Source organism: Hydra vulgaris, chromosome 08 (assembly GCF_038396675.1).
Source record: "Hydra vulgaris chromosome 08, alternate assembly HydraT2T_AEP".
Taxonomy (NCBI): domain Eukaryota; kingdom Metazoa; phylum Cnidaria; class Hydrozoa; order Anthoathecata; family Hydridae; genus Hydra; species Hydra vulgaris.
In genome coordinates, this window is record NC_088927.1 from 34,956,871 (window position 1) to 34,968,101 (window position 11,231).

General features: G+C 26.2%; 2 long non-coding RNA genes across 3 annotated transcripts; one reads left to right on the forward strand and one right to left on the reverse strand.

The window, feature by feature from the left end:
* The first annotated feature begins 4,381 nt into the window (after nucleotides 1–4,381).
* On the forward strand, nucleotides 4,382–6,222 carry LOC136084304 (uncharacterized). Its single transcript, XR_010640462.1, has 3 exons — nucleotides 4,382–4,468; nucleotides 4,663–4,759; nucleotides 6,048–6,222. It is a non-coding gene; the product is annotated as an uncharacterized LOC136084304 (long non-coding RNA).
* Nucleotides 6,223–7,300: 1,078 nt separating this feature from the next.
* LOC136083786 (uncharacterized) lies at nucleotides 7,301–10,052 on the reverse strand. Of its 2 annotated transcripts, XR_010640089.1 has the most exons (4): nucleotides 9,366–10,052; nucleotides 9,071–9,167; nucleotides 8,165–8,237; nucleotides 7,301–7,496 (listed from the first exon to the last, which is right to left on the reverse strand). It is a non-coding gene; the product is annotated as an uncharacterized LOC136083786 (long non-coding RNA). The 2 variants fall into 2 exon arrangements; XR_010640088.1 differs by lacking the exon at nucleotides 8,165–8,237 and having other exon boundaries at nucleotides 9,366–10,051.
* Nucleotides 10,053–11,231: the final 1,179 nt, after the last annotated feature.

Genomic DNA, 11,231 nt, shown 5'->3' on the forward strand with positions numbered 1-11,231 from the left:
CTTTATCAAACTGAAAAGCTACCATTTTTATTTTTTTGCCTACATCGTAAACATAAGTGTGCGGACCGCGTCTAATGAATTTGGCTAAAGAGATTCAAAATTATCTATTATACAATTATCTAAAACTTTGAAACCCGATTTAAAAATTATTTATTTAAAAGTATATATACAATGTACCGCAAACTTCTTTCATAACAAAGTTGTTTCTTTGAGTTCAATAGTTTTTTTTATTTATTTTCAAAGATGCTCAACTTACTCCTTCAACACAAAGTAACGCATTAGTTAGGTTTTAAAGAACAGTAAGAAGGAAGGAACGGTTCATTATAATTAAGAGTCTGAAAAATTGGTAAAACATCAACTCTTAATGACGGGTAGAAAAATTTATAAACATCTAAGAGAAAAATAGCAATATTTTTATTTTTATTTTTTAGGCCCAAAATGAAAAAAAATTGCCCGCACATCTTACTTCTCTACCATTTAACAATCTTTTGTTGTGTATTGTGCTACCTACCTACCAAGTTCCCTAGCGTAATTTTTGAGATATTTTGATTGCCAAACTTGCTCCAACTCACAGTGGGGCAGAATTGCTTCAAAAATGGACATTTGACAAAAATGAAAACAGGCGTTATGAAACATTTTTGGTGGTAATGTATAAAAGAGTCTCTTGTATGTCTTATCCACATGTTTTTTTTAGGTATGGACTGACCTTTAACCCTGTAAAACCCATAATCTAGCTCAATTCTTTTGTTTGAAAAATAACACGTTTGCGCGAGTTATTAATGCTACTTTTTTTTATAGTGTTAAAGCTGAAGTTTGTTAAAAGTTCCAAATTTTTTTCAAGATCCTTCAATTGTAGGTTTGCCGCTATATTTTGCAACCGAAAAAGTAATTTTTAAGTGCTTAAAATAAATATCATTAATATTAACAAATAAGGGAAAAACGAAAATCGCATTAAAGCGCATGCTTAAACTGATATAGCCAAAATAAAATCTTAATTAAAAAGGTTTCTCTTGAGCAATTGAGGAGGCTGAATAAGTGCAAATTTCATAAGTGCGAACTGGCATAAGTGCGAAGCAGTTGCAAAGACTGGCATAAGTGCGAACTGGCACAAGCGCGAACTGGCATAAGTGCGCCGAAAGAATTTGCAAACATTGGCATAAGTGCGATCTGGCACAAGCGCGAACTGGCATAAGTGCGAATCAATTGCAAAAACTGGCATAAGTGCGAACTGGCACAAGCGCGAACTGGCATAAGTGCGCCGAAAGAATTTGCAAACATTGGCATAAGTGCGAACTGGCATAAGTGCGAACTGGCATATGTGCGAATCAATTGCAAAAACTGGCATAAGTGCGAAATGGCACAAGCGCGAACTGGCATAAGTGCGCCGAAAGAATTTGCAAACATTGGCATAAGTGCGAATTGGCATAAGTGCGAACTGGCATAAGTGCGAATTGGCATAAGTGCGAACTTGCCAATTCGCCACTTATGCCAATTTGCACTTATGCCAATGTTTGCAAATTCTTTCGGCGCACTTATGCTAATTCGCGCTTGTGCCAGTTCGCACTTATGCCAGTTTTTGCAATTGGTTCACACTTATGGCAGTTCGCACTTATGGCAGTTCGCACTTATGCCAGTTCGCACTTATGCCAATGTTTGCAAATTCTTTCGGCGCACTTATGCCAGTTCGCGCTTGTGCCAGTTCGCACTTATGCCAGTTTTTGCAATTGTTTCGCACTTATGCCAGTTCGCACTTATGCCAATGTTTGCAAATTCTTTCGGCGCACTTATGCCAGTTCGCGCTTGTGCCAGTTCGCACTTATGCCAGTTCGCACTTATGCCAGTCGCACTTATGCAGATTCGCAGTTATGAAATTCGCACTTATTCAGTCGCCCCGAGCAATTTAGTAAATTATCTCCAGTACAGTTACAGTACTTTTTTGCACTAAAAGGGTTATCATAAAAATATTTATTACTACTTTTAAATTTATTAATTTAGTTTTATGAAGTCCTAAATTAATATAATTCAAATATACGTTAAATCCTATCATTTCATACCTTGCTTATTTTATTCCGTTGATTACTATTTTATTGACATTTCTGTTATGCTATTACCTTTTTTTGTTCTGTTTTAGAAAATTTAGAAAAATAAGTTAAAATTTTGAGCCAACACTGACATTTTAATTGTTGCTAAACGTAAAATTTTGTTATTAGGATTGCAGTTCTCTTATCTGTTTTTTGTTCTTCATTCAATATTATTGAATGAAAAACAAAATTGAATGAAGAAAAAATTTAAATCAAATACTGACAAATATTGACAATAAGTATTTGATTTAAATTAAATATGATTATAATTTGATATTTTATTACAAGATATATGTCTTTATATATAAATATATATGAACCTTTTTAGATTTTTTCATGTTATTTTTAAATTTTTTGTTCACGCAATTCAAGTTATATATGTTTATAGTTTGCATATGTGTTTATATTATGTTCAAAATTAAAAAGTTTTTGATAAATATATGTATGTGGTAATATGTGTTATATAATTGTTTTATAAATGTATTTTTAAAATAGTATAAAATGTAGGGATGTGAGAAAATTTTGAAATTTCAAAACAAAACAAAAATATCATAAACATAAATATATGGCTCTAATTTTGAATTTTTTAAAAATATAAAAATTATCTCTGTAGGTCAAGTACTTCAAAATTTATGAGATTTTTAAGTTGCGATTTTTTATATATGGAGAGGCTATGAGAACTTGGACCCAATTTTTTAATTTTTTTTGCAAAAAAATGTATATTCGTCTAAATTTTTGTCTTCCAACTAAAAAATCATATATCAAAATAAAGCTTAGAGTATATTAAACAAATATTTAGTTATAAATATAAAACTGAATATATAATTAAAAAAATTAAAACTAAATATAAAGTTTTATATGTACAAACAAAATAATATATGTACAAAAAAAATCATTAAACTTTATTATTTTAAAATTTTATGGATAAAAGTGTTCCGTTTAAAGATGTTCATGCCATCATGAGGTCCCCAAAAAATCTAATAAAAAATACACTAAAATCAAAATAATAGACTGAACAGACCAAACAAATTGTATATTTAATAAAACAAAATTTAATAATCTGTTCAAAGTTTAGAAGCTAAATAAAAAAATAAGTGTTGGCGCCAATAACTACCATGTGATCCGGAAATTTTATATATGCGAACTCAGGGTAACAATGCTTCAAATTTTCAAATTCACAAAAAAACCTTGGGTGCTTGAGGAAACCTAAACTTAATATGAGCACATCAGATTTACTTCAAATTTTGAGGATAGGTGGTTTAATAAATATTTTAAAAGAACCTTTGAATTAAAGAAGGACCCTTGCTTATTTTAGGAGCAGTGATTCATAGAAAAACATCAAAGATTTAAAAAGTAAAATTACACTATTTTTTATTTACAAAAATAGCCATGAAATAAATCAAATTTTAGTTTTACCTTTTTTTTAAATAAATACAAAATTTCATTTCATTTAGCTCCAAAATAGAGGTGCAGCCTGGTTTGGCCTAATTTAACTTTTTGCTAAATCAAAAAAAATGCGGACCAATTTTTAAAACACTTTTTTTACGGCAAAAAACGCATATTCTCACATCCCTATAAAATGTATCTATTGTGTATATAAATATTATAAGAAGTGTTTATATATGTTATATAAATTTAAATAAATATATTGTGTTTTATAGTTAGTATATATGTTTATATTATGTTGTTTCCATGACATAGAAACAACATAATATAAACATATATACTAACTATAAAACACAATATATTTATTTAAATTTATATAACATATATAAACACTTCTTATAATATTTATGGACCATGTTTTCAAAGTGTGTGACTTGGCAAACGTGTTGAGCAAGATTTTGCATAAAGTTGTTATTTATATTACTAATGTTGTTACATTTGGCTTACCTTTATGTTGGTGTCTATTGTTAAAAATTATAAGTGGTTTTATTATTGAAAGTCACTGCTTTTAATCATTCACTAAAAGCCACTCAAGAAAAATCATTTTGCCACATATACATTTTGTTTATATCTTAATTTGAATTTTTAGAACCATGACGTACCAACATGAATTGTTTTCTAAAAGCTAACATGAAATAACAATACTTAACAACTACTACTCTCTTATCATGACATCTTATCTCTATCTGGTATATTGATTTGTGATTCACATATGATGTTTTTCTTTGTATTTACTTATCCATTACATTTTTTTATATCAGATTTATCATATGATGGATTTATGCAATATAAAAGAACGAATATATGTAAATTTTTATGAATTTTTTAAAAACATCTGCTAATAATTAGTCCAGTCAAACTTTAATTTTGCATATGTCATCTTTAAGTAGTTTCTAGGCTTTTCTAAATGTGTTTCTTATTCACATGGTTTTACAAGCAAGGTATGCAAGCAAATTTGAGCTGAAAATTTTTTTTCAGCCTTTGAGGAGAATTGGCGTTACACTTTTTTAAATTTAATATGTTTAAATATAGTAGTTTTAACAAATAAATGTTTGTTTGTTCTTTGTTTTTTTACTTATTTGTTTTCAGATTCTTAAGAATTTGGCAACTTATCTAAGTTTTTTTTTCTTTTTAGTGCAATTGGAAAGAGCTGAAAGTTATTTTTTAGAGCAATTGAAAAGAACTGAAGTGTTTTTTAGTTACTTCACACAGTATAACTGATACTGATTTGAGTAAGTTTACTATTTTGTTTGTTTTATATTGGATTTATTTGATATTTTATATATGTTATATTAGATATATATTTTATGTATTTAACATGGAAAACTGACTGTAATTTGTTGACACAAAAGTTTATAAACGTAAATCTGCCTATATTTCAGTATATTTTATATTTCTGTGTATCTTTATAAATATTCTTTCTTAGAAAAAATAACAGACTAGAAAAAATGTAATAAATCAAGTCAAACGAGGATAAAAAGTTTTTTTCTCAATGTCAGAAAAACCTTTTTAATACTTAGCTTTTGTCACAAAAGTAATATTTAAAAAAAAACCATTGATAAATCTATTTAAATTAATCTACTTCCCTTTCAGCTAAAGTCAACTGTTATATTTAGTTTTGTTTAAGAGATAACTGTAGGTCGTCATCTTGCCCCATTCGTCATTTTACCCCATGTTCCCATATATATATATATATATATATATATATATATATATATATATATATATATATATATATATATATATATATATATATATATATATATATATATATTTAAATAATTAATTTAGAGTAAAATATACTGATTGACATTGCTTCATTTTTTTATACAAGATTGTGAATTTATTATTTTTATGCATTAAGGTAAAAATAATTTTGTGCATTGTAGTCTAAATTTTTTTTAATTAAAAATAATTGATGTAAATAAATGTTGTTTAATATTTTTGAAAAACGACTAAAGTATGTAAACATATAAAAAGATATGGATTTCAATAAATCTTAAGTTTAAATAAAGTCTTTGATTAGAAAAGATCACAATTTGTAAGATTCTTTTACGTTCATTTATTCAGTTGCAGCAATAGTAAGATTACTGGTAATATGTTTAATGATAATAGTTAAATTGAAATAGATAGTATTAGGCTCAACGAAGTTATTAATGTAAATGCTTATAGGCAACTTGAAAATAGTAGTCAAATGAAAAAAATAGATCATTTCTAAGAAATATTTTACGATTTGCTTGCTATTTTATGGTATAATTGTTTAAATTGTTTAACTATAATTGTCCTTCGATTGTTCAAATATTGTAATAAATAAAATCTTTTCAGTCCAAGTATTAAGTTGTGTTATTTGCAAGTGTTACTACATTGTGTTGTCTAGTCTTTTTATAATCTTTTTTAATTATTCTGTAGTCACGGAATATATATTTTCTGTTATTTATATCCTAGTTCTACTAACAATAAAATGCAAATAGTACTTTTGTAATTAAAAATTGTAATTTTTTTTTTAATTTTATTTTTTAGGTATTTACAGGCTTTACTTGACTTTCCGTTTCTGGTACCTGTGTTGTGGCAGATTTTAAAAAGAACTCAACTGATGTTAATGCGGTCTTTATGTCGTTACCTATAAGCAATGACGTTGCTGATACGGAGTCAAAGTTAAAATATTTATAGATAAATTTGTATTTAATATTTTAAATAATATATCAAGTTATTAATGTGTTTTTATTGTTATCAATGATTTAATAACTCATAACCCGTTTTACGGATTGCTTACTGCTAGTCATTATCATTATGTTATGAACTCATATTAGTTAATAAAATTGTATTGAATATTCTCTGGTTATCGTGTTTTATACGTGTTTAAATGCGAGTTTGATACTCAGTAGGCGTCGTATTGAATACCTGTCTTTATACGCATCTAATGTCTATTTTTAATGCGCGTTTGACACGATAAAATGGCTAACATATATTCGTAAATAATGCGTATTCTGGAAAGTTTTAAATGCGCATGTAATACCAGGAAAATATCGTATTGAATATTCTCTGGTTATCGTATTTTATACGTGTTTACAAGAGTTTCAAATGCGAGTCTGATACCCTGTAGGCGTTGTATTGTATACCTGTCTTTATACGCATCTAATGCGTGTTCGATACGATAAAATGGCTTATATTCATACCACATCGATACGTATTTAAACGAGTTTCTAATGCGCATTTACAACTAAATTTGCCGACTGGGGACCCAGTCGGCAAATTTAGTTGTAAATGCGCATTAGAAACTCGTTTAAATACGTATCGATGTGGTATGTATGTTAGCCATTTTATCGTGTCGAATACGCATTAGAAATACGCATTAGATGCGTATAAAGACAGGTATACAATACGACGCCTACTGAGTATCAAACTCGCATTTGAAACTCTTGTAAACACGTATAAAATACGATAACCAGAGAATATTTAATACGATATTTTCCTGGTATTACATGCGCATTTAAAACTTTCCAGAATACGCATTATTTACGAATATTTGTAAGCCATTTTATCGTGTCAAACGCGCATTAAAAATAGACATCAGATGCGTATAAAGACAGGTATACAATACGACGCCTACTGAGTATCAAACTCGCATTTAAACACGTATAAAACACGATAATCAGAGAATATTCAATACAATTTTATTAACTAATATGAATTCATAACATAATGAAAATGACTAGCAATAAGAAACCCGTAATACGGGTTATGAGTTATTAAATCATTAATAACAATAAAAACACATTAATAACTTGATATATTATCTAAAAAATTAAATACAAATTTATCTATAAATATTTTAACTTTGACTCCCTATCAGCAACGTCATTGCTTATAGTTAACGACGAAGACCGCATCAACATCAGTTGAGTTCTTTTTAAAATCTGTCACAACACAGGTACCAGAAACGGAAAGTCAAGTAAAGCCTGCAAATACCTAAAAAATTAAATTAAAAAAAAATTACAATTTTTAATTACAAAAGTACTATTTGCATTTTATTGTTAGTAGAATTACGATAATAATAACAGAAAATATATATTCCGTGACTACAGAATAATTAAAAAAGATTATAAAAAGGCTAGACAACACACTGGCAAATAACACCACAACTTAATAAAATATTTTATTAACTTAAATACTTGGACTGAAAAGATTTTATTTATTACAATATTTGAACAATCGAGGGACAATTATAGTTAAACAATTTAAACAATTATACCATAAAATAGCAAGCAAATCGTAAAATATTTCTTAGAAATGATCTATTTTTTTCATTTGACTACTATTTTCAAGTTGCCTATAAGCATTTACATTAACAACTTCATTGAGCCTAATACTATCTATTTCAATTTAACTATTATCATTAAACATATCCAGTAATCTTACTATCGCTGCAACTGAATAAATGAACGTAAAAGAATCTTACAAATTGTGATCTTTTCTAATCAAAGACTTTATTTAAACTTAAGATTTATTGAAATCCATATCTTTTTATATGTTTACATACATTAGTCGTTTATCAAAAATATTAAACAACATTTATTTACATCAATTATTTTTAATTAAAAAAGAATCTAGACTACAATGCACAAAATTATTTTTACCTTAATGCATAAAAATAATAAATGCACAATCTTGTATGAAAAAATGAAGCAATGTCAATCAGTATATTTTACTCTAAATTAATTATATATATATATATATATATATATATTTATATATATATATATATATATTATATATATATATATATATATATAAATATATGTATATATATATATATATATATATATATATATATATATATATATATATATATATATATATATATATATATATATATATATATATATATATATAGGGGAACATGGGGTAAAATGACGAGTGGGGCAAGATGACGACCAACAGTTATCTCTTAAGCAAAACTAAATATAACAGTTGACTTTAGCTGAAAGGGAAGTAGATTAATTTTACTAGATTTATCAATGGTTTCTTTTTTAAATATTATTTTTGTGAAGAAAGCTAAGTATTAAAAAAGTTTTTCCGACATTGAAAAAAAAACTTTTTATCCTCGTTTGACTTGATTTATTACATCGCTACATCACCAGCTAAAGGTAAGTTTTATTTTTTGGGACAGACTAAGATAAAGGCATTTTTCGAAACAGTCGTCATCTTGCCCCATGTTCCCCTATATATCTATTCACATACCTTTAAAAAGTGGTATTACACTTTACACAATGAAATATGGAAATACATCATCATTTTTTTCAACTACTTTCAAAAAGAATTTATTTTTTTCTAGTCTGTTATTTTTTCTAAGAAAGAATATTTATAAAGATACAGAGAAATATAAAATAAACTGAAATATAGGCAGATTTATGTTTATAAACTTTTGTGTCAACAAATTACAGTCAGTTTTCCATGTTAAATACATAAAATATATATCTAATATAACATATATCAAATATCAAATAAATCCAATATCAAATAAAACAAAATAGTAAACTTACTCAACTCAGTATCAGTTATACTGTGTGAAGTAACAAAAAAACACTGTAGTTCTTTTCAATTGCTCTAAAAAATAACTTTCAGCTCTTTCCAATTGCACTAAAAAAAAAAAAAAACTTTTTTACATAAGTTGCCAAGTTCTTAAGAATCTGAAAACAAATAAGTAAAAAAACAAAGAACAAACAAACATTTATTTGTTGAAACTACTATATTTAAACAAATTAAATTTAAAAAAGTGTAATGCCAATTCTCCTTAAAGGCTAAAAAAAAATTTTCAGCTCAAATTTGCTTGCATACCTTGCTTGTAAAACCATGTGAATAAGAAACACATTTAGAAAAGCCTAGAAACTACTTAAAGATGACATATGCAAAATTGAAGTTTGAACGTTGACTGGACTAATTATTAGCAGATGTTTTTAAAAAATTCATAAAAATTTACATATATTCGTTCTTTTATATTGCATAAATACATCATATGATAAATCTGAAATAAAAAAATGTAATGGATAAGTAAATACAAAGAAAAACATCATATATGAATCGCAAATCAATATATCAGATAGAGATAAGATGTCATGATAAGAGAGTAGTAGTTGTTAAATATTGTTATTTCATGTTAGCTTTTAGAAAACAATTCATGTTGGTACGTCATGGTTCTAAAAATTCAAATTAAGATATAAACAAAATGTATATGTGGCAAAATGATTTTTCTTGAGTGGCTTTTAGTGAATGATTAAAAGCAGTGACTTTCAATAATAAAACCACTTATAATTTTTAACAATAGACACCAACATAAAGGTAAGCCAAATGTAACAACATTAGTAACATAAATAACAACTTTATGCAAAATCTTGCTCAACACGTTTGCCAAGTCACACACTTTGAAAACATGATCCATAAATATTATAAGAAGTGTTTATATATGTTATATAAATTTTAATAAATATATTGTGTTTTATAGTTAGTTTATATGTTTATATTATGATGTTTCTATGTCATGGAAACAACATAATACAAACATATATACTAACTATAAAACACAATATATTTATTTAAATTTATATAACATATATAAACACTTCTTATAATATTTATATACACAATAGATACATTTTATACTATTTTAAAAATACATTTATAAAACAATTATATAACACATATTACCACATACATATATTTATCAAAAACTTTTTAATTCTGAACATAATATAAACATATATGCAAACTATAGACATATATAACTTGAATTGCGTGAACAAAAAATTTTAAAATAACATGAAAAAATCTAAAAAGGTTCATATATATTTATATATAAAGACATATATCTCGTAATAAAATATCAAATTATAATCATATTTAATTTAAATCAAATACTTATTGAATAAAGAACAAAAAACAGATAAAAGAACTGCAATCCTAATAACAAAATTTAACGTTTAGCAACAAATAAAATGTCAGCGTTGGCTCAAAATTTTAACATATTTTTCTAAATTTTCTAAAACAGAACAAAAAAAGGTAATAGTATAACAGAAATGTCAATAAAATAGTAATCAACGGAATAAAATAAGTAAGGTATGAAATGATAGGATTTAACGTATATTTGAATTATATTAATTTAGGACTTCATAAAACTAAATTAATAAATTTAAAAGTAGTAATAAATATTTTTATGATAAAGTTTTAGTAACTCTTTTAGTGCAAAAAAGTACTGTAACTGTACTGGAGATAATTTACTAAATTTCTCAAAGGAAACCTTTTTAATTTAAATTTTATTTTCGCTATATCAGTTTAAGCATGCGCTTTAAAAGCAAAGATTTTCGTTTTTCCTTTATTTGGCAATATTTGATCAAAATCGGGTTCGATATCATATCCGATTTTGATCAAATATTATAAATACGTATTTTTGATAAATAAGTGGTATTGAACTCGAATTCGAAACTTAAAACTAAATGCGTATTTTTCTGGTATCAATGGCGGTATGTTATACGTGATCAATACTACGAGTATTTACAATACTAGATATGCCGACTGGGGAGATATACGATATTTTAAAAGTATATCCAAAAAAAATGATATGAGCGATTAAAAATATGAATATTTATAATATGTTGCGAAATGAAAGTTTTTTCGTGGCACAGTAACCAATTTAAACGAATCTTTTGT